This window comes from Podarcis pityusensis, assembly GCF_964106645.2.
Source record: "Podarcis pityusensis genome assembly, chromosome: 7".
In the NCBI taxonomy this organism is placed as follows: Eukaryota; Metazoa; Chordata; class Lepidosauria; order Squamata; family Lacertidae; genus Podarcis; species Podarcis pityusensis.
In genome coordinates, this window is record NC_138031.1 from 29,990,781 (window position 1) to 30,015,149 (window position 24,369).

A 24,369-nucleotide genomic window follows, 5' to 3' on the forward strand; every position below is an offset into this window, starting at 1 on the left:
GCTTCTAGATGTCGGAGGAGTCTAATACCCATTAGAGTATGTTGGAGATGGTAGCTGTCATCCTGCAACATCTGGGAGACACAATGGTAATGACCCTTGATGGATGGTGTAAAAAAAAACCCCACACACCTCCAAGTAGTGTTTATTTTAGCCCTAAGTTGTCCACAGAGCTCAGAACTGGGAAGCAAAGATTTCTCCTTTCCTCACAGGGAGGTTTTTTGTTTTTGTTTATTTTGGCAAGGGTGAGGTGCTGGCCAAGTGCTTGCAAAGCCTTACATAACACAATAGTATGTGAGCTAATGCCATACAGGTGAACTTTGCCACTTCAGGCATGTTTCCAGCGCACTGATTGTCACAGAGAGCCTTGAGCATCTGATGAGTGCAAGAAGCACATGCCCAATGGAACACACCAGCATGAAAATTTAATTTATTTTATCCAATGTATGCATATTATAACATTTATTTATTGCATCCATATACCACTTTTTTTCTCCAAGTTCAAGGTGGTGTACATGGTTCTCTCCCTCCTCAATTTATCAGCACAACAAGCCTGTGTGGTAGGTTAGGCTGAGAGGCAGTGACTAGCCCGAGGTCACCCAGTGAACTTCATGGCTGAGCAGGGATTTGAACCCTGGTCTCCCAAGTCCTAGTCCAACCACTATGCCACACTGCAGGGAGACTGCTTATAAGCAATAATGATATAATTCAATGGTATGAAGTGAGTCAGGGTAAGCAGAGAGGACAGGCTGATCCCATATTTGCAGTTTAGTCTAACATTGCTATCCTTTGTTCACTGGAGCATCCAGACTACTCCATTGCCAATGAATTGCATTCCACAGCTTCTCCTCCCATGATTCAACCAATAGATCTGCCATTATTTATTTCAAAGAACCTCAAGAGCTTTTTATTTGTGCTGGCATTTGGTAGTTGTGTTGATCCAAAATGCAGGGCATTAGCAGCTATGTCTAACTTCTCTCCATGCCTGCAGAGAAGATATATTTTGCTTGCTTCTTAGTGCCCTGAGCCATTGACATTTAGAAACTTAAAAACAAATAAATACATACATTATACATTTTCTTGTCTGTTCAGATGTGACAAGGAAGTGGCATGTAGGACACCACCAAAATCCCGTGCCTACAAAAAATAAAATAAAAAAAGCACTGAGAAGCCAATAAGAAGCAACATAATTACACTAGAAGTGATAAAGATTTTCCTAACTTACAACATTGTTTGAAATGTGCATTTAAAACAGGACCTATCTTCTCCTTTAGGGTATTTCAATGATTGCTCATTTCAGATTTGCCACATTAACTTTTCAGCATCATATAAGCCTGATAGGGTACATCTTTGTTTCCTTATTTCTTTTCTATTAGTCTGTATCATTCATCACCCTGATAAAAACTTGTAATGGCTGTTTCTCTCTTGCTTTTCTTTGTGTTATAAAAGCCCTAGGGCTAATTAAGGCACTGATCCTGAAACAAAGCTCTTTAAACTTTATTGCCAGGAACAGTCAGATTGAATTGGCAGTATAGTGAAGTGTGCATATATGTACCTATTTACAAGGTCAGGTTGCTACCAAAACTTTTTATTCTTTGTTATATAATAATGCATTAATCTGGAGGGGGGAAGTATATCCCCAACAGATAGATACAAAAAACCCTGCTCTTATTGCCCATCCTCATCCACCCTACCTCTCGCTGGGACTACCAGCTGCCATAGCACTGATATTTTATGAATCTGATATCCTTTGGCCTTAAGGTGGAAGGCAAAGAATGGATTGTGATGGGTAGCCATCATCATTTCCATTGGGGATGGGCCGTGGCTCAGTGGTAGAGCATCTGTTTTGCATGCAGAAGGTGCCAGGTTCAATCCCTGGCTTGGGAGAGAATCCTGCCTGAAACCCTATAGAGCCATTCAGTGTAGACAATACTAAGTTAGAAAGGCTAATGATCTCACTTGGTATAAGGCAGCTTCCTATGTTCCTGTGATTCACTGCCTTTGCTCCCTCCGGACATGCAGGGCTCCCTTCTTACTTGGGAAGCAGCAGTGAGGAATGTGTGGGGCTGATTCCCAGACGCCCAAGGGAAATGACAGTGGATATTCCCCCACAATGACACTATCTCAGGCAGCACAATCAACTCTCTGTCTTTAATACTAAGTTAAAGGGCCAGGGGGTCTGAAGGCTGAAGATTAACCCAGAGAACCTGTCATAGCCTCTGTCTCATGCACAAGCTGCCTCAGTACAGTGGTACCTTGGGTTACAAACACCTCAGGTTACAAACTGTTATGTACTGAGTTGAATAGGATCCAAACTGCAGCAGTCTGATTGGTCCTAGAACAATAGGATCCAAATTGCAGCAGTCTGATTGGTCCTAGAACAATGCAGCAGTATGATTAGTTGGCAGGAACCACCCAATCATGCTCCAGATATAAGTGAATCCACAACCTGATTGGCTTACAGTAGAATTCCAGAATTAGCCAATCATGTGCAGCCCATTGTGTAAATAATGTATATAAAGCAGATACTTTGAGGGGACTTTTATTCATTCCTCCTCACCACTATGAGCTGAATAAAGAGCATGAAATCACTTTGCGACTCTGAGTATATTTCACTGGCGACGAAGGTGGGATCCCGCTGAGCTGACTGCCACACACAGCACCGCAGCACCGCTACCTGCCGCACCGCTGCCTCGCACCGTGTATCCAGGCTTCAGCTCCGGGGCACAAGGAACTCAGAATGGCAACCGACAGCAGTTTCTCGCCGTTCAACCCAGCATCTGGAGACTGGGAAGCGTACGCCTCCCGTTTCAGACTCTGCTAACCCGGAAGTAGTACCTCGGGTTAAGAACTTTACCTCAGGATGAGAACAGAAATCGCACGCCGGCGGAGCAGAGGCAGCGGGAGGCCCCATTAGCTAAAGTGGTACCTCAGGTTAAGAACGGTTTCAGGTTAAGAACAGACCTCCGGAACGAATTAAGTTCATAATCAGAGGTGCCACTGTATTGTGTAGTTTCTTCTCAGGCTTTCATCTAGGAGCAATGGGGAAACCCCCAAGGGAGTGGAATGACCAGTGTTCTGGAAGGCAAGGCACAGGAAAGTGCTGCTCTGGGATGCTTTTCGGAGGAGACGTGATGGTGTCAGCTGCTGAAGCATTGGGATGATGATTGATCAACCCTCCTTGATCTGGCAGATGAGGGAGGTGAAAATGAAGCAGAGAGCAGGAGTGGGGAACCTTTGGTCCTCCAGGTGTTGCTAAACTGCAATTCCCATCCATCCCAGCAAGCCTGGGCAATGGCCCAGGATAATGGGTGTTGTAGTTTAACAAAATCTGGAGGCCAAAGCTTCCACACCCTGAGCGCAGAGGAAACTGGAGAATGAGTAAGAAAAGCAAGCAGAGGCTGTATATGTCTTTTCTTTTAAGGCGTTCCTACTTTACGCTATTTAAATGATAACTCTTGCATTTGGTTGTTTGCATTTCTAATTTAAAAACTGAACTTGCATTTCATCTGGCTGAATATTTTTTGTTAAATCTCAGTATGTTTTGCAAGTTGAACCTATGCAGTTAATTCAAAGGTGAATTTATTTTGCTTGCTTGCTTCCAGGAAACTATATGCATAATGTTGCAGTCATGATGATCTTAATAAGTTGGGCATTATGCCACATGCTGCTGCTGTTGATGATATAATAATGGATCAACACAGACGTCTGCATTTTTGGATTCTCTTTGGGGGTATGACTGTGGGAGCTGTCACGATGAGTCCTGTACTTCAACATTTACTGTTACACCACTGGGAGTGACAAATTGCAGGCTGAGCTAAAGCTAGTTGGAGAAAAGCTTTGTGCATTTAAGTGAGTCCCAGTGCGGCTGCTGGTGTAGTTGCAGTGTCAGGCAAAAAAGTCATTAGATCTGCAACCCTATGCCTACTTACCAGGGGGGAAGTGATCCACATTGAACGAAACCAGGCTTACTTCTGATGCTTGCAATGTATAGACTTGCAATGCTGGAGAGCATAGTGATGCAATTGCTTTAAGAAAACACATGTGGAAATTCAATAACTATTTTAACTGTGCAAATGTGCATGCAGGATTAATTTTAGGGTACAGGATGGATGGATGGATGGATGGATGGCTTCTTTAATTCCATATAGTCGCTTGCATTTTATTGGAAATGTATTTAAAAATTGGAATGTAATAAACTTGAAACAAATTCTGCCAAAGTGCATGTACTTTAGATAACTCATTATTTTTATTGAGGCAGAATTCCAAACATTTGACAGTTGGCTCATGAAACAGGGCAGTTTTGCATTCAGTGTTGGGGGCTCATTTTCTCCCGGGTGGTGCTCTCTGCCATGCACAGAAGTGCCTAAGGGAAAGAAAATATCCAGTTCTATTTTTAGCCACACACCTTGGAATACCTTGCCAACAAAAAGCAGCCCAGTAGCATTTTCAAATCATAGCCTCAGTTAAGCTAGAAAATAACAGGTCTCTTTCATTTTGCCGCCTGGCTTTTCTTCTGAATTAGAGCCAAAAGAGGTTTAACACAGAAATCCTTAGCATGATTACTCAGAATTACTAAGCCCCTCCGAGTTGTATGGCTGCTGATCCAACTGTCCATCCAGCTTTATTAAAATGTTACTTATTAAAGGCTATTAATTACACATTATTTATATGATTCATTTTGCAGGTCTGGGTATCACTCTCACATCTGCCTACAGATTGTATCTGTGTGTAACTCTCTCACACCCTTGTGAATTCACTTTTGAGAAAGGCGCATGGCAAGTTCTTAAATCCACATCTGCTGTTTGATGGCTGCAAGATCAAGTAGCAAATATGCAGTGTAACATGGCTGGCGTAGTCCCATGGTACTATACTGGAAACCGAGAAGAAAAACGTACTGGAAGAAAGGGAAATCGTCTAGTGGCAGAGGCACATTTTTTGCACATCAGTCTTCTGAACTCTGCTACTCTGAGCTGATGATTTTCTTATTTTCCAGCCTCACCTATCAATGATCAACAGAGACACAACCACGTCCCTCCTGTAGCCAGTTCCGAAACCCATACCATTTTTTAAAAAAAATTACTCTGTAGTAATTACTCTGGGAGGATGCACCTTCTGCTTCCCATCATGGCAAGGAGATAGAGCAACATGGCCCCTAGCTATAGGCTATGGAAGGAACAACTGCTGTAATGCTTGCTTTCTTCTACTCTCTCTACTCGTTTTTAACATAGCTGCAACACTTCCAAAATGGTAGGTGCTTTGTGATGACAATACGAATAAATGCGTCAGGAGGTTTGTCCACAACTGCGAGAAAGCTTGCTGGGGACAGAGTTTGAACTTTTTCTTTTCACAGTGAGTTAAACCATCTCCCAGTTGGGGAACAAGGCCTCTCCACCGCTTGAGGAATGACAGGCAGTGCCTTTTCCATTTAAGTTGTTGTTGTTGTTTAGTCGTGTCACATTACAGCACACCAGGCACGCCTATCTTCCACTGTCTTCCGCAGTTTGGTCAAACTCATGCTGGTAGCTTCGAGAACACTGTCCAACCATCTCGTCCTCTGTCGTCCCCTTCTCCTTGTGCCCTCCATCTTTCCCAACATCAGGGTCTTTTCCAGGGAGTCTTCTCTTCTCATGAGGTGGCCAAAGTATTGGAGCCTCAGCTTCAGGATCTGTCCTTCCAGTGAGCACTCAGGGCTGATTTCCTTAAGAATGGATAGTTTTGATCATCTTGCAGTCCATGGGACTCTCAAGAGTCTCCTCCAGCACCATAATTCAAAAGCAATTTAGGTAGACTGCATTTAGGGAGACTGCAGTAATCCATATGTTATCTCGAGGCACGGTGCAATTGACTTCACGTCACTCGGGGACGCAACACCAGTGGCGTAGCGGGGGGTGCAGGGGGGGCCGGCCGCGCCGGGCGCAACATCTGGGGGTTAGGGTTAGGGGGCGCAAATCCACGGGTTAGGGGGTGCAAATTACTTGCCTTGCCCCGGGTCCTGACAACCCACGCTACGCCCCTGCGCAGCACTGCCCGGTTGGGATCGCCCCCGCTCTATTTAATCACCTAAATGTACAGTATAAAGAGAATAATGCCTAAAAGCACGTGACCCTGGATTATCCGCAGGTCACGACGCCTCCGACGTCTCGCCCCACTGACCCACTAAATGCCGCCGCTCTCGTCTGCCAGGCTGAGGACCTGGCAATCCCTTCGGTGTGCGTGTGTGTGCGTGTACCTGCCTCGCTCTCGTCAGACGAGCTCCATTCGCCCACCGCCCTCCCACAGCAACAGCAGCCGTCTCTGGCAGGCGTCGGGCATTGTGAACATTGACACGACTGAAAGTTGAGGAGAGGGTCAGCGCTCCTCCTCCTCCGCGCACGTCTGAACGCGGCGACTCGCGTTATCGAAGGCGACACGGTGCAGCGTGAGGGGGCCGTTGAGTGGAGAGGGAAACGAAAGCAGGCAGGACACCGGCGAGAGCGAGCGAGCGAGCGAGAGAGAGAGCAGGGGCTGGCTAAGCTGCGGGCCAGGGAATCGGACAGAATCCTCTCAGGGGGGCCAGAAAGGTGCCTGCAGCCTCGGCTGGAATGCCTCCTCCCTCGCCATTTGGCCGCCGCCAGCAGCGCCTGTGGTGTTGAGCCTCGCCGAGCTGGGCTCATGCGCATTGCCGGCGATGCTCGCGCGCTGCCCTCTCCGGCGCCACTTCTGCTCCTCCTCTCGCTGCTGCCGCCGCTGCTGTTTCTCTCTCTCTCCTCCTCGCCTGTGTGAGGGACTCCCTGAACTAGAAGCTGCTCGCTCTGGGGCTGCCTCTTTCTCCCTCAGCCCTGCGCCTCCCTTGCCACCGGGAAGCCTTTTTTGTGCTTGTTCTTTGCGACGTATTGCTTCCCCCCTCCCTCCCTCCCTCCATTGCGCTTTCCCACGCGCACCACCTCCCCGCCCGCGCTCCCCATTCTTCTCTTCTCTTCTCAGCCAAGCTGAGGAGAGGGAAAGTGGGGCGCTGTGAGCTCGACGCTGCTGCCAGGACCGGCTAGTTTGGACTCGGCGCCTCAGCCGGCTGCCTTTCGGAGCGTGGGGTCCTCAGCCTTAGCGCTGCAGTGCGCGAAGCCGCCGGCGGGGGCGCGGCACCTGGAAGGATCAGAAAAAGCTCCCCAGCTCCAAAGAGAGGGAAGACTCTGCCGCCACTGCCCGGGGGACCTGCCTCTCTGGTAAGTGGAGAAAAAAAGGGGCGCAGCCTTGACTGTGTGATGCAGGAGAAACTGCAACGCTGAACTCTTCCCGGAAAGCCGAAAGTGTAGGGGAGAGAGGATGTGGTGGTGCCTAGCTGCGGATAGCCAGCAGTGTGGACAATGCACTCTGCAGATGCTCAGAGGCACTGCTTTTATGCCTTGGCGATGCTTTGGCAGACGTGACTCTGTCGGTGAATATAGGGACCCAGGAATGGATCTCTGCTGAAATTAAAGGCCTAAAACAGGTGGAAGGGGAAACAATGTCAACTTTCAAGGGTGGGCTGAGCTCCTAAATGGAGGGTGGAAGGGGTAGTGGGCGCACACCTGCCCGGAAGCGGTTTCTCCGTGTTGGTGGATAAAGAGCAGTAATCTGAGAGGCAGGAGGAGAGCACAGATAGCCTGGGAGTAACAGACTGATAAAAGATCCATAATCTACTTCATTCCTAAGGAATCTCACGGATTTGCCATTTCTGCTGCGTGATAATGTTTCTAAACCAGTGATTGGGGGACTGCAGCTTTTAGGCTGTGATTCAAAGAGCAGGTGCAGCCTTATCCTAGTTATACTTTTTGAGAAGCATCTCCCACGATATTAAGTGGCATTTGCGGTCCCAAGTCAGCCTGCCTAGGACTGCAGCAGCATTACTTGGATTGAAGAAAGTTCCATGGAAATAACTGCGACAGCTTGCAAGTTAGAAGTGTTTTAGGATTGTGGTGCTGGGTAATCGACATCAGCTAGCGTTTGTGGTAGCAGCAGGCTGTGTGTGACTATGTGTAGTGGTTTTATGTTCCATCTCAGCTCGCTGGGTGGTCTAGGGCAAATCTCAGTTTAAATTAAAGTGAAGGAAGGGATAAATGAGATAAGAATTGTAAACATACTTGTGGCTGAGAGGCACTTTGGAATGTGGAATAATAATATTGCAGTGAGAAGGGCAGCTGTAGTCAAGGGGAGAGAAACAGACTGCAAAGCTATTTTCATTTACCAGGAATTCAACTCAGGGAGGCTTACTTTTGAGTAGGCATGTACAGGATTCCACTGGATGAGAGGCATGCATGGCGCAATATCTACAGAAGCTAGCCGACCAACCTCAGATCACTTGGTCTCATAGTCTCTGTTTTTGTTTAGGTGCCAAAAATTAGCATCAAAATTCTAAAATCAGATTGCATCCTTTAAGCTTTTCAAGTTTGCATTCTTACTTGGAAGTAGCAACATGAGAGGTCTAGCAGTAGTGGTTATGCATTGGGGTGTCAGCTGTTTGATAGCAGTTTTTGTCTGTGATCTCATGCAATGCAATCAGCTTCAATGGAACTATCTCTGAGTAGTTTGTCGGTTGGGATACAAGCAGCTGGGGTCTGTTGTGACATTTAAACTGGGAAGTTGGGATGGGGCGGAGACTTCATTAGTAAGGACGAAAATCTATATTGAAGCGAGAAAAGGAGCATGTGATGAGAATAAGTGGGTGTACATAGCCAGCCTGTGCAATTTACTCTAGCACTGTGGGATTATTCACTTCCAGATTATCTGATCATAGATCATGTGGCACCTAATGGATTGCTGCCAAGTCTGAATAACCAGTTGCAAAGGAGCTCTCTTTGTTCGGGTGTTTTCTATACCAGTCTCTTCCATTTTACATTTTTGTTAACTAATCCCAAGTGTGCTCAGGATTTTGGGGTGGTGGAGAAATTTGATTCAGTTTGCATTCAAAGGCAAATTTGCCCAATTTCTAAAACAATATGCAAACTGAAACACAACAATCCTTCCAAATGTGTGTCATTTGTGTTGTGGGCTGGCCGAGTTCGAATGATGCGGAATGGGGTGCAGAGTTTGCTGAGGATCCAGGGGAAGGCTCCAGCAGGGACCAGAGATCTGCTGGAATTGGAGCAACTTGATAGTGAGGATTTTTTTTGGGGGGGGGAGGGTCCCTTCAACTTGGTCTCTCACCTTACCTGACTCCATGATGAGAGCCATGAACCCCACCTCCTTCTCCTTCTCTGTCCCCATCTTCCTCTTCACAGCTGTCAGCATTTTGGTGCCTGTTGTGCCACCTGCCCTGGTGCTGTCAGATGCTCACCCATTTCTCAGGGGGCAGAGACACCAAGAGGTACCAGAGAAGGAGAGAACAGATGGTTCCACCTACTAGGCATAGTGAGAAATTGTAGTAAGACTTGCTGCACTAAGTTGAGCCTGCCCCATTTCTCTATATGGGATAGCAAGGGTGTGTTTCAGTGCTGGATCAACATCTGAAACTCTGGGAGTTAGATATTTGTTGTTGAAATCAATTATGTGTGTTGCCTGAAGTGCCGTAAGCTAGTGATTTGCATATGTACTGCAGCAGTCTGAACATTACACAGAATCCTCCTTTGAGCCTTCATTCTTCAGCAAGGACAATTTGTACTTCTTTAAATTTTGCAATGCATCTCTCCAGCCATATACACAAAAACGTGTATGCTACAGTGTGCACAGCATTGTGAGTTTGAGGGGTGGGGATAGGCTGTATGTCTGTCCAGTTTCTGGATCCAGCAGGGATTCAAATTGCCAAGTAAGTTTATTGGTAATGGCCCAATAAATGGCCCTTCCCAAAGGAAGTGGCTCTGTGCCAAAGGACAAATGGGGGGACTCTAATCCCTCAAACGTCTGTTAGTTCGTCTGTGAGTTGAGTTGTGTGTGTGAACTAGAAACTGCAGGCTGGGCAGCTGACAGAGCCATGCCTGATTTCTGCTTGAATCCAAGGTTGTGGCTATGGGAGAAGAAAGACCACAGTCTCTGCTGTCCCTCATTCTGAGGAAACCAAACCCTAGATAAGCCCCTGGAACCCCTGGAATCTCTCACCACTTGGAGATTGGGGCAGCATGCAACAATATATTAATGATTTATTTTATTTTTTTAAAAAATGCATTATATTATGGGGAAATGCATATATAAAGATACATAGTAAAAAAAACTTCTTGCAAAAATGCTGAGAAATTTTCATTAAAAGTTTTTTTTTTAAAAAAATTGAAGCTAATGAGGAAATCTGGAGAATTGGACTTAAGACTGGAAAAATGAGAATCTGAGAGAAACAGAAATTGACCTGTTTTGTCCCTCCCTAACTAGGATTTCCATTTCCTACTCAATCCAAATTAGTGTGCACACTTGGAACTTAACACAGATTAAAGCATCACATCATGGCTTGCACTTCTTTCTTTTCCCCCTCTTTCTATTTATTTATTATTAATGTTGCAATACATATATAAAATCTTTACATAATGATACATATACATTATATTTATAAATTCACATTTTCCCATTTCATTATGTACCAACATTTATCCATTTATTATTTCTTGCCCTGTGTCTTCCCTCCACCTGTGCGTGACTTCCTTGCACTTCTAACTGTGGTTGTGTGTGTTGTATGCACTGAGCCAGTGAGTTGACAGAAAGATACATTTGCCATGTATTTACCATCATCTGTTTGTATCTAACCAGCACATACAGTTGCTGCTAGGAAGCATTTCCACTTTCCCTCTCAGCTGCAATCCCTCACATGCTTTTTTCCAAGGTTAAGTTCCATGAGGCACAGGGGATTGCCACTGGAAGAATGTTGCTCCTCTCTGTGTGCACACGAGTAGAGCCACTTTCGCTTCCGATGTGGAGGCATATGTGTGTATGTGGAGGCCTCCATGGTAAATAATCCCACTGTTATTTGAGGGGCAAACCCTTAGCAACTCATGCAACGGAAAAGCTTTTCAGCTGCACAGCACTAATAGACCTAATTATCTATACACACAGCCAGTGATTTATAAGTGGTTGAACTGTAATGCTTTGAATAGTAGAGCTCTTTGACCTTTCATTCTGATCTGTCACCCAGGGATCTGGCTTTAAGCACAGTAATATATCATCAGTGATGCTGAATACTTGAACTGATTAAATATGTAACACTGAGCAACTGAACAACAAAAGCAGGAAAACACTTGTTTCTTGTTATATATATATTTAATTTAAAAAATACATTTTGTAGTTAATGCCATAGTATCATTTTGATCTGCTTGGGCTTTCTCTGTGTTTTTTTTTTTTTTATCTTACGGAATATTATTTGCTATTTCCACTTGATAATGGTGAAATTCTTATGAGTACACCTTAATAACCTTGTATCACATTGGGATTCTGCCAATGCAAAGTGTTCTCAGGATAACAGCCCTGGGACCAAGCAAACACAGTGGTGAAGTAGTGGTATAATACTATCACGAAACTGTACCTCTAAGGATGCACGAGGGTTCCTTTCATGTGTACCTCCTGCGGCCTAGTCTTTTGCAGCGACTTATGTGGTCAAGCAATTCAAAACATCACACTCGAAATAATGGTTTCATAGCATTTCAAGCAACTGTTCTTAGGATCAAGACAGTGTTCCCCTTTACTGTACAGTGGTACCTCTGGTTACGAACTTAATTCGTTCCAGAGGTCCGTTCTCAACTCGAAACCGTTATTAACCTGAGGCGCGCTTTCGCTAATGGGGCCTCCCTCTGTGCACGCGATTTCCGCTTGCATCCCAGGGCAAAGTTCACAACCAGGAGCATCTACTTCCGGGTTAGCGGAGCTCGTAAGCATTCGCAAGGAGGACGGTTCGTAACCAGAGGTATTACTGTAATCAGCCGTAGACATGCTGTATCAAATTCTGCTGCGTTTTTGTTGTTGCCATAGTGTTCTAGCAATACCTTTTAAAGCTTCTCTTGCCTAGGCAAGGATATATTTTGGAGAATGTCCAATGTCTTTAACAACTCTCCATTTTACTTATTTAATTAGTGTTTGTCATTACGATTAATATGTGTATTACAAAAAGCTGTCCCAGAAGATTTTTATTCTAACAGTATAAAACCATACATACTTAGTTCTAGACAGTAATGAAATAGAACTAAAAATGGAGGAAAGGAAACATTTTCTATGTGAAGCCAATTATTCCTATGGTTTACAAGTCCACGCACTTCAGGAAAACACAATATTAAACTGATATAAGTATTGGTTACTTTCAGCCCTGTAAGCAGAATTGGCTACACCTGAAGTTCTAGAATTTAAACACCTGAATCCTAAATGTTCCCATCAGAGCATTGCTGTGCAACCAGCTGTCAACAGATCTTGCAAAGAATGTGAGCCAAAGTAAGTCACAAGAACTGCTTGCATGACTAAAAAGCTAGAAAGATCTTTTTAATCCAAAAAATGCACATAAATGGTTTTCTCTAATTCCTTTTGTTAAAAAAAAATCATATAATGAAAAATTAATCTGCAGCCTAGTTCTTAATGCATCTCAAAACCCAGTGCTCTGCATAAATCTAATTGCAAGGCGTTTTAATGACAATGTGGGGGCAGGGGCAGGGTTAGTTCCTGCATCAGTTTCCCAAGGACTCCATTAAGTAACCTAAGCTCCACATTTAACCAGCCATTAAAATGATTTTAATTTGGTAGACGGCACCATCTGGAGTCTGCCTTTTAAGGGGAAAACAATTCATAATGTAAGGAGAAAATATTAAGAGAGTTGTGATTTTGTTTTGCTCAAACAAGAGGCTTCCACTGAAATCTCTTTATTGGCCATGGGTGGTATTCGGGTGCTGTTTGTTCCCAGGAAATCACACCATTCACACATCAGAAGGTTAAGAAAACCTGGACACTAGAACGATTGGAAAATTGCAAGGGGAAATTTTATTTCTTGAATTTTTCAATTAGAAGTGGCAGACAACAGTTTCTTTAGGCCACATTTAAAGTAAGCCAGTGCATCATTTTGCTCATTTCAGGGGAAGTTGGTTCAAACTTGGTGAATTTAGGACCATAGCTGATGATCAGTAGTCAAGTTTCCTTGAAGTCCACATAGCTATCATTGCAGGCATTTTTTCTGAGTGTTCTTTTTACTTGGCAATATGCTTATGATAATTGCTGTATGATTTATTTTAGTCAATAACAAAATAAAAGTTTGGAGAAAAGAGAGGAAAATATTTTGCATGTGAAGTCGCAGTAATCCTTTTGTTTGTTTGTTTATGAGTCCATGCACTTCAGGACAACATGATAATAAACTGAGATAACTCTTGGTCACTTGTATCCCCGTAAGCTTACATTAACTGAAAGTCATTGCCACAAGTGTTTCTTTTTAAATACATTGTTTAGAATTGAAATTCCTTCATTGACATATAGGAGTGCAGCCTGTAGAAAATGTGTTTGGTCTGTTGAGTACCTTTCGGATGATAAATTAGTAAAATAAGTGCACACAATGCAAATTCTCAGTCAAGTTTTGTTTCCTGAGGATCTGAAAAAAGGCACAAATAAAAAGAGACGGCTGGATCAGGCCAATGACCTATCTAGTCCAGAATCCTGTTCTCATAGCAGCCAACCAGATGCCTGTGGGAAACTTGCATTTTAAGCATAAGCAAATGTTACTGTCACGGTCCAGAGGTTTCTCAGTACGGCTTCCTATACTTATCACCCTCAGAAGTCTGTGAATATGCAACAGGGCTAGGGAATATTTTTCACTCAGCAACCCAGACCTTCATCTCCCGTCAACTCTGCAGGCCTGCTTTGATGGGTAGGCAGGGGTACACACTGGTCAATCATCTGATATTATGATGATGTCAGGTGATCGACACCTGTCAAAGCTAGTTGTGGGTGCTTGGGAAGTATTGCGCAAGAGGCTTTGCTAGCCCTGTGCTTGGCACTTGGGAAGTGCTTTGAAGATAAAATCATTCATCTCTCTGCAGACCTTGATGTTTTGAGTGCAAATCCCACTTGTAGGTGATGCAGACTGGTGGCAAGCTGGGCCAGAATGTTTCTGACCATATGCCCTCTGGACCATAGCTGTCAACTGTTCCCTGTTTTAAAGGAAAATTCCCTTATTCCGAATAGGATTCCTCGCAAGAAAAAGGAAAAGTTGACAGCTATGTTCTGGACCCTTGCCCTTCTGGGCTGATTAAAGCTATCAGAGGTGGGGTTGGTGATTGACCAGACTGGTGGCCACTTGAGTAACTTCAGGTGAAAATCCATGAAGGCTAGCGGTTCAGTGTAAATATGGGTGTAATTATTGCTTTATTGTAAGAGCTTCCCTCCCTCTCACCAACCGTGCAGAAGATGCTGCTTTAAAAGTTGCCCGGGATTTCTATTGTTGTAACAGAATGATGCAGGAAAGCACATTGTTTGCCTTTCAGGCTATGTGTATATACTGGAATAAAATCTGTTTGTTTTAAGCTTTCTTCACTTCTTCATTCTGTGTATTGCAGGGCCTGTGTGTTCTTCAAGAGTCTCAAGTCTCAGACCTTACTTGTAGTCAGCTCCACTGATTAATTGGGATGCAAATTTTTAATCTGTGATTAAAACTTCAGTCAATTAATTAAACTGACTCAAGTTTGGAGGCCTGGTGATCTGTATAACAAGACAGTTCGTGCAAACTCCTTGTTCCAAGTATAGATATTTTACAAACCACTCTTTCTATTCTTACCTCTAGGAATTGGTGCCTCAGATCAAGAGTGAATGGGGGTTACAAGCTGATACTTAATCCAGACAAGATGGAGGTCCAGACAAGAATGTTGTCGATCTAGGCGAGGTAGTACTTCTCCAAAAAAGCAGAAGAATACTCATTGATTCATCATGTTCCCTGAATGCTTAGATAGCTGCCGTGGTTAGGAGTGCATTTTATCAACTTTAGCTGATATGCCAGCTGCAGCCTTTGGAGAAGGCAGACTTTGCTTGAGCAAAGCATCCATGCTTTAGTTATATCCATGCTTGATTACTATAATGCACTCTATGTGGGTCTGCTTTCGAAGATGGCATGGAAGCTTTTGTTGCTCCCAAAGATAGTTGTTATACTTTTGTCTGGTGCTTACAGGTCAGAGAATATAACTCCAATCTTATATCCAGTCATACATCAGCTCCACTATTTGCTTCCAGGCCCAGTTCAAAATGCTGATTTAAAGCCCTAAACAGTTTAGGACTGGGTTACTTTTGAGACCTCTTTCTCCTAGATAAACATGACAGGCGAGCCCTTTATTTCTGGCAGTAGTGTGACAATGGAATGGTCTCCCACATGAAATTTGCCAGGTTGCGTCTTTTTGTGTCTTTCACCAGAAAGTAGCACACTTTTAATGAACTTTTATTCTTACTAGTTTTTTCATACCCTTACTGCTGGAAGGGTGTGTGTGGGTGTGGGTGTTGGTTGTATTATGTTCTTTGTTTTTAGAAGCTGGCTGCTGTACTTGCATTTTTATTGATTTTGCTGTATGCCAATCTGGGCATCTTTTTGATAGATTGGTGAGATATAACAAATTAATTTTATTTACTTCTTAATTTATTTTAAAAAAATAGAAGAATTTCATGCATAAAGGTTTTGCAAAAAAAAAAAACCCACACATCATAAAAATCTTTTACCATTACTGCAACAATTCTCGATGCCAAATTTGTTTTATTATAAAATAACTAGCAGCAGATGATTCTATCTTCTGATCAACTATCCTGAGTATTAACTAAGGAAGCTTCTTACGAAAGCTTGTTAAAAGTCTGTATGTGTCAGTAATTCCAATTATGCACACATTAGCCAGTTTAGAAATTGAGAAAGCACTTACAGCTCTATTCAGAATGTGAGCTTCTAAATTATGTATGGTCTATTATTTTTCCCCCCAAGGAAAAACTCAGGTTGCCTTGGGTGCTTTGCCTTGCCAGATAAGGGCTAGAAAAGACTTGGATCCCGATAACTTTGTGATACAGATAAGAATTTTTAGTGTCGGTGGCATTGTCAAATCCTATATAGGTTTTCCTGACAGCCTGAGACTGTATATAAAATGACACTTGTGTATGGTGATCCTTCAGCCTTTCATGTTTCTCTTTTGTGTAGATAAGCTTTCAAATCTCCATCCTCAGTGTCAGCCAATGATAGCTTTAAATATAATCTGACTTCCTGGAATAAAGATACAAACATGATTTAAAAACCCATTTGTTTGTGACAAAGGGAATACAGATATTTGTAACAAAATGCATAGACCGCAGCCTGCCATCCATTTAGTTTAAGTGCTTACTTGTAAGCGCCTTGGGTACCATTAATTTCAGTGGGACTATTTGGGCATAAATGCTTGTAGATGATGATGGCACTATAATGGTAATGGGAACATGTCACACTTCACAGTCAGTCAAGGCTTATAGTTGGACCATCGTAGTATGGCAGTGCTTGCAGAACCTATGATCCCCTAGCAAGTGGATTGTGGTGCATGTGTGTATGTCTGCAAAAGGCTGGAACTGGGGAGGAGGAGGAAACCGTGTATGTGTAAAAAAGGGGGTGTGAGTTAATGAGTTTAATCCCAAATGCAGCAGCATTTGAAAAGAACTCTAAGCCACTTTGGTAACTGGAATAGCCTCTAAAGTAAAATGTGCATTTTAGAGAAATCTTGGGGAACACAGAAGAAAATAGAGGCAACATCATAGGCTGTTTTTATGGGATACCCTTTATTTGATCTTGTTACATTTATATGACATCAAATCCATTGGCTCCCAGTTTGTTTCTGGAACCAGTTCTGATTCTCACCTTTTAAAGCTCTAAAAGATTTGCAATTTGGATACCTCCAGAACCACATCCCGTCACATGAGCCTGTACCCTCTCATTATGGTCGTTGGGGATGGTCTTGCTCCATGTGCTCCACTGTGTGAAGTGAGGAGCATAGAGACACATTGCCAGGCCCTTTCATTGGTGGTACTTGGACTACAGCATTCTCTGTCCAATGAGGTCTCACAGACTACTTCTCTAAACACATTTAAAGCATCAAAGAAGACCTTGTTTAGAAAAGCTTTCTGAATTGAGTTATCTACAGGTTTAATGTCTGTTAACTTGGCTGCTTGTATTTATTACTATACTGCTGTCCTGCTGATTTGTTTTATGGTTTGCTGGTTTTTATTGCTTTAGAATCTTATTGATAGTTGCTGCAATCTAGCATCCATATAGCATGTAAAGTATGGGGTATATAACCTTTTAAATAAAACTTTTTGCAAAACAACAAAGCATTCCCATTCTTTGATAAAAGAGAAATTTAGTACTTGGACAGATTCTCACATGCTTGCATCCAATATATATTCCACAGTTCATACATTTAGCAAGAAATGCTACTGTACTGAATGTGGATCTGCCTCTTTCTCTTCTGAGCCATATCTACTAGATGATCCATTTAGGACACGCATAACCCCTGAGTTATAACAGAGGCATTGGTTGCTAGTTTGCTTCTGTGCCCAGTTCAAGGTGCTCATGTTAGCGTTTACAGCTTTAGATAACCTAGGCCACAAATATCCGAAAGACTGTCTCCTTCTTTATGGACCCTCTAGGACAGAAGAGGCCTTCTTGATAGTTTCACTGCTCCTAGAAACTTGAGAGCTAACAGCTCAGGACAGAACATTCTTTGTGGCAGCCCCTAAACTGTGAACATCTCTCCCCACACAGAGAGAGAAGATGCATCTAGCATCTTCATCATGTAGTCTTCCTTGTATGCTGAAGGCACACTTCTTTACCTTGACCTTTGATATCAATGATATATAGTTATAATTTGGGACCCACTTTTGACCATGATTTGTTTTAACTGATTTTAATGCTGTAAAATCATTGTAAGCCACCTTGGCAAGGCATCTGTCTTATTCTCACCAGCCCTCCTGAGAACTTCAGTTACTACATCAGCACAGAAGTGGGGGAAATAATTCAACTGAATTGGTGAAGTCTTGTGAGGGATCCCAGAAGTGAATTTCCTTAAGAAACCCGCATCCCATACCATTTAGTGCTTTAAAGGCTAAAACCTGCCCAGAACTGAACCCAGAAAAACTATTGAAGCTTGCACAAAACTGGCATAATATGATCTGTCATATGTCATGGTTGCAGACAGCAGTCTGGTGGTTGCTGCAGTCTGACTTGAGTGATAGAGAGTGGTGGAAAAAATTGGAATTGCTCTTCTGGATATTTCATGATGGTATTTATAAAATATTCATGACTTTTGATTTGAGGCATGTTTCCTTCCTTCCCTATCTTGTGGAACTGAAGAGCGTGAGTTACCTTAAATTACCCATATGAGTTGTCTCATGAGTCGCTGTGCAAATTCCTGTTTCTCTCCTTTGGTTTGGACCTTGCTGATAAATGTGATTGTTTGCAGAGACTTATTTTTGCATACGCATATGTTTGAGCTGGGGGAAATAAATGTTATATCTTCTGGAAATGTTCCAGAGCAGGCATTTTGTCACGCTATTGATTATGGCACAGTTTTGTGGCATCTTCAAGAGTAGGACAGTTTTCTGCTTGCAATTGGTTCCAAATCTGGAAAGCCGTCTTATACAGTACCTACTTGGGATAATGAATAAATCCCCTATCATCTACATAAGCCTTCAAGACCAACAGATTTATTGTAACATCAACTTGTGTAGATCAGAGTTCAAGTGGACAAAAGCATGTGCAGAAATACCTATCTGTTGATCTTGGAGATTCTGCAATACTATGTTCTTTTTGTTTGTCTTTGTTTTCTTGTTGCAAGAGACTAATATAACTACCTCTCTGGAATGAACAGCTGTGGTATTTTCACCCTTTTAAACCCATTCTGCCCTTTAAAACTGCCGCTAAAATGAACGCTTCAGAAATCTTTACTTTAGGGTACACACTATCTGTATTATAAATAAACATGTGAGAGCAAAGCAGCAGATGTTGATTAGAAAAGGCTATTTTCCACTAGCCCTCCTCTTCAAGATGACGATACCTAAGGAAAATTACTGTGATGAAATCCCATGTGTGTGCAGATTGGATTATTCCCTTTCTCTAAATGAAAATTTTAAAGAATGACAGAAATCTGTCCTAGGAATGAAATATCAGGCTGACAATCTAATCTAGGAACAAAATATCTTCATAGCTCCTAGAATAGTCGGAACTTTTGTATTTTCTCCCAAACATGTGCAAAGTGCTGGAAAGGTTACAGTGATTTTTCATTCTGTTATTTAAATAGGTATTACAGAAACTTTATCTTAGCATTCAGCATAGTGTTTTCAAGTGCAGTTTTTGTAAGATTTACATAGTTCTGTAAGTACTCAAGTGAGGGCTTCTCCTCCTCCTCCTCCTCCTCCTCCTCTCCCTGTGTACACATATGTAGCTTAAACACTTTCACATTTAAGCATAATTTCCTCCCTCTCTTTAACCCTACCTTTGTTAGGTGAAATTCTAATTATAATTGTCAATGCTAACTAACTTTTTTGGCCTTTCATGGCGATAGTATATTTACAGCAAACATAAGAGCAACACAAGTTTCTGCAACAGAACAACATTCAGTGGCAAAATGGCTGCTCTCAGTGCATGCCAAAAAATTCCACTATGTCCCGGAATCCTTATGTGATGGTGACAGTGTTTTGATGAGACACATCTTATACTGGTGATAAAATGCAAACATTCCTGGATTCCCGCCCCCCCCCCCCGCCCCCCACGATTGCTAAGTCAGCTATTTTAATGACTACTTTCTAGGTCTCAGAAAGACAGAAATTATAGAGTAGCTTTGTCTCTGTAAGAGTCTGTTCTAGTGATGCAAGTCAGATAAGCTGCATTGAGAAACATTTATAAAGCTATCGCTATTCCTTTGTAACAGATAATAATTCAAGCTAGCTTTACCTCAGCACAGCTGAGATGGCTATAGATAGCTTAGGAATGAAATGTTATCAATAATAGATGGTGTATTTTATGTTCCCTGACACATGGTAGTTGGGGTGCTCCATGTATCATTCCTGGATGAAATGTAAATATTCACTTACTATCCAACTTCATTCCTTTTGCTGTTGCTGCATTCTTTTGCCATATTTGTCCATTTGCTTTTGCTAAGCTTTATGTAGCTGGGGATATAGTTCATTTTATTCTTGTGATGCCTTGAAGAAATTGCCTGTGAGCTAAGCAACTTGATTTTACTAAAGCAACTTTGTTTTGCTACTCTTTCTGGTTGATGATGCATTAATCTGTTACATTGTGGTGGTCCCCCCCCCCCCCACTTTCTTTCCTTTCTTAACATTCTAGCAACTGTTTTTATTATTTCTATACCATGAGAAGCTAGAGCAATGGTATATTGCATCCATCCCTGCTGATTACACGGAGTAGCTTATCTGTTAAATCCAAAACTGGTCTAATGGGAATATTGTGTGTTGCCACATTTCATTTTCAGAGAATTTTAATGCGGATTCTGTTTCACAATGCCAAACAGCTTTCTCTCATCCATTAGTTTGAGAAGATATGGGGGAGGAATGGGGACTCTGTCAGGAGGATTAAAAAGCAGCCTGAGGGTTGCAATATCTCCTAAAAGTTGTGTCTTCTTGAGTTCATTCAGTTGATAAATATGAGGGTCATCATTCTTCCATTGTGCTCATTTGTAGTGCAGGTGTCTAGGGATCAGAGTTACATGTAGCTGACCCCCTAGCATATTATTTTAGTAGAAAGTGGCTTTTGCAGCTGTGATTAGTAGTGGAGGAAGGGCAAATAAGAACAAACTGGCTGGTGCTGATGGGAAAACATTTGGAAGGCCCTACTTTGGTGAAGGCTGATATATAATGAAGTAATGGCACTTCTAAGGGACCTGGGTGGTGCGGTGGTTTAAATCACTGTGCCACTTGGACTTGCCGATCGGAAGGTCAGCGGTTCGAATCCCTGCAACATGGTGAGCTCCCGTTGTTTGGTCCCAGCTCCTGCCAACCTAGCAGTTCGAAAGCATGTCAACGTGCAAGTAGATAAATAGGTACTGGTCTGGAGGGAAGGTAAACGGCGTTTCCTGTGCTGCTCTGGCTTTGCCAGAAGTGGCTTAGTCATGCTGGCCACATGACCCAGAAAAACTGTCTGCGGAAGTGGACAAACGCCAGCTCCCTTGGCGTGTAAAGCGAGATGAGCGTTGCAACCCCAGAGTCGTTCACGACTGGACTTAACTGTCAGGGGCCCCTTTACCTAATGGCACTTCTACTGATGTGACAGTCAAAGTTCTAGGGTGTAGTTACCCTGTAGCTGCCCAATGGATGTGGGATACTGTGAAAATATTTAATGATGTATTGTTCTTAATTCTGTCTGTAATCTGGTGTATGGAAAGGAAAGGAAGTTATTTCTGACTCCAAGCAAGTTTTCCCAAAGAGAGTGGTGTACTTTCTGAGTTCAAATCATTCATGTATGATTTTGCTTAAAGGGGAGGTTTAAGAAAAATCCCGTCATTTTCATGGAGGAATTGTTTTTCTCAAGCCAAAATATTGTAGAGCAAGGACACGTGAGTCCTACTGAAACAACACAAGTGATCTTTCATGTATGTCAGAAACTGCTTGTTAAGTTAAAAATTTGCAGTTGTTTTTTTTAGCTCTTTGAAATGTACTGGAATGACTTGTCTCCAATGTCTTGCCTTTTATATTTGCTGGAGGGAAAAGCACAAAATGGCAGTTTAATACGCATCTAAGATATGTGTTTGAACTACATCTAAGCAACAAACAGTAGAAGGGGAATGTTCATGGTGCTCCCATCTGGCTCAGGAGTTTTTATATTAGTTCTGTGTGATCTGTTTTGCAACAGATGGAGAGTCACACTAGGAGGAGTTATGAGACGCCTCTGAATGTAAAAGGCCTGAAATAATTACAGTGAGCTATTGCTCAAACACCTATTCCTTTCAGAATGGCAGGTGATGATGTTGATATGTGTGAAACAGCTGACTTCCCCAGCTCAAATCAAAACATACATGCCAGGTTTTCTTTGCTGTTTAGATGTGATCCACCTTCCCCTGCCCCCAATATGATGATACAAAGGGGCAAAAGCAATCTGTGCTTCCTTAACGGCCTCGGTCCAGTATACCTGAAGGAGCGTCTCCACCTCCATCGTTCTACCCGGACACTGAGGTCCAGCACCGAGGGCCTTCTGGCGGTTCCCTCACTGCGAGAAGCCAAGTTACAGGGAACCAGGCAGAGGGCCTTCTCGGTAGTGGCGCCCTCCCTGTGGAACGCCCTCCCACCAGATGTCAAAGAGAACAACAACTACCAGACTTTTAGAAGACATCTGAAGGCAGCCCTGTTTAGGGAAGCTTTTAATGTTTGATGTATCATAGTATTTTAATATTCTTTTGGAAGCCGCCCAGAGTGGCTGGGGAAACCCAGCCAGATGGGCGGGGTATAAATAATAAATTATTATTATTATTATTATTATTAACAAAATAGCATAGCATTTGTGTCACAAACCCCCAATATCTGCACTTATGTGGTCTCACTCCACGTGAATAATTGTTACTAAGTATGCTTTTTCAGCTACAAATGGAGAACTGATCTGTATATACATGTCACGTGGTAAGGAAATATAAGGTAATCAGTTGTGGTGTTGGCAGTATTGCTCTATTTTATAATGCTATTCCTAGACCATAGAAACTAGATGTTGGAATAAAAGATTGATGCATGTCGTGTTGAGATGCTATTGTTTAGAAGGATTTACTGCTTCTATACTTAAGTTATTTAAAATAATGGGGGGTGGGGTGGGAGAGATCCTGAAGGAAATGTTGATAGGAAAAGCATCTCAGTGAGTGATTAAAAAACATGGTTCTTTAAACCAGTGGTAATCTCAGTATAAAAGAGAGAATTGTTAAAATACAATATACACATGTAAGATAAGTCTAGCTGAAGAGCTGCTGTGCTTTCAAAGCTCACTGAGAGAGCAGAACCTGTATTTCCAAAGCCTCATCTGTCTCCTAGGATGTGATCAGAATAGATGCCACTAAAGATCTAAACACACACACACACACATACACACACACACACACACACACACACACACATCTCTTTTCCCCTGTTTATTCTGACACATTGCAGAATTGAAGCAGTACTTGAAAATTTTCCTATTACATAGATCAAGTCGGGGTTATTATTATTATTTATTAGACTTGCTAGTCGCTTGGTCATGCAGAGGTCTCCAAGCAACTTACAACATACTTAAATACTGAAAAGGAAACACAGATACCTTGCAATATTAACATTGTAATACAGAAAATTCATAAAAGTATACACTGTAAATCAACCTGCCTCCAATGACAGCATTAGGGAGTTTTGGCACCATACTGTCTGCAAAAATAATTGTCTCAGTCCATCAAAAGCTTGACGGGGGAGAGGGGGAGAAATAGGCTTTTACCTGGTGCCAGAAAGATGTCAGTGAAGGTGCCAGAGGACTTCGGTGCAAAAACATTCCACAGATGAGGAGCCACAACTAAAGAGTCCCCCTCCAAGCTTCCCTCAAAGAAGGGACCTGGAGAAGGGCCTTAGACTCACCAAACTCTTTATGGCTCAGAACCCCAATATCTTCCGAACACCACTCCCAGTATGAAACTACCTTGACCCTTACACTGGGAGTGGTTTTCAGAAGATATTGGGGTTCTGAGCCAGAAAGAGTTTTGGTGAGTGAAGCCAGCACTTTGAATTGGGCTTGAAAGCATTCGGGATGCCTTATTTAGATAGTGTCACCAGAACCGACTTCTAATGCTGTATCTGAGGTGGGGGAGCCTATACCCCATGGACTTAGAAGAAACATGTGTGCTGTAATTGACCACTCTCATTCCTAACACTAAACCATCCTGTGATCCTCAGATGAAGGGCAGTTCCATTTGCCCTTCCCTGACAGGCAGCTTTGTAAGCAGGCCCATAGCTGCTCTTGCATATTTTAGGCCAGTTCGTTCCCCGCTGCCAAATTGACCAATGGTGGCAGGGCCTTATGGGCGTTCCCCTGGGTGCGGGTCAACTGCCCAATGAGCGGCAAGCTGCTGACGGCTCGATTGGTGGATAGGCATTGGGTAAGCTGAGATCTTGAGTGGAGGGGAGGTTGTAGCCTTCGCATTCCCCTCCATGGGTAAGGGTATCCTGTTGAAAGGATCCGTGAGGAGTGTCTCCTATCCGTAGCCCAGATAGGGGCCAGGACCATTCCACCTCTCTGACAGGAACCACTTGGGGGATGGCCCAATTTGACATAGGTCATAGGACGTTCCCCGTCAGTTGGCTTCACCCTTAGAGACACTGCCAGTAGACGGGGTGGAATGAAATATGCAGTGGCTTATCCTATGGCCTATGGCCAAAACCTACATATCTGTAACCAATAAAGTTATGGCCTTATTTGATCCCATAAACCCAGCATACTGTGTACTGTCTAGTTATGTCATCCTCAAGGAA

At 42.9% G+C, this 24,369-nt stretch overlaps 2 protein-coding genes across 6 annotated transcripts in view; one reads left to right on the forward strand and one right to left on the reverse strand.

Moving 5' to 3' along the window:
• The window catches only part of LOC308481351 (myelin P2 protein-like), a 215,637-nt gene that overhangs the window by 143,428 nt on the left and 47,840 nt on the right, over positions 1–24,369 (reverse strand). The gene's annotated exons all lie outside the window — the stretch shown is intronic.
• PAG1 (phosphoprotein membrane anchor with glycosphingolipid microdomains 1) overlaps positions 6,050–24,369 on the forward strand; it is a 102,742-nt gene continuing 84,422 nt past the window's right edge. For all 5 annotated transcript variants that reach the window (XM_081013527.1, XM_081013530.1, XM_081013533.1 and 2 more), the window contains exon 1: positions 6,050–7,199. The gene's annotated coding sequence lies outside the window, so the exon portion shown is untranslated. The remainder of the gene's footprint in view (positions 7,200–24,369) is intronic.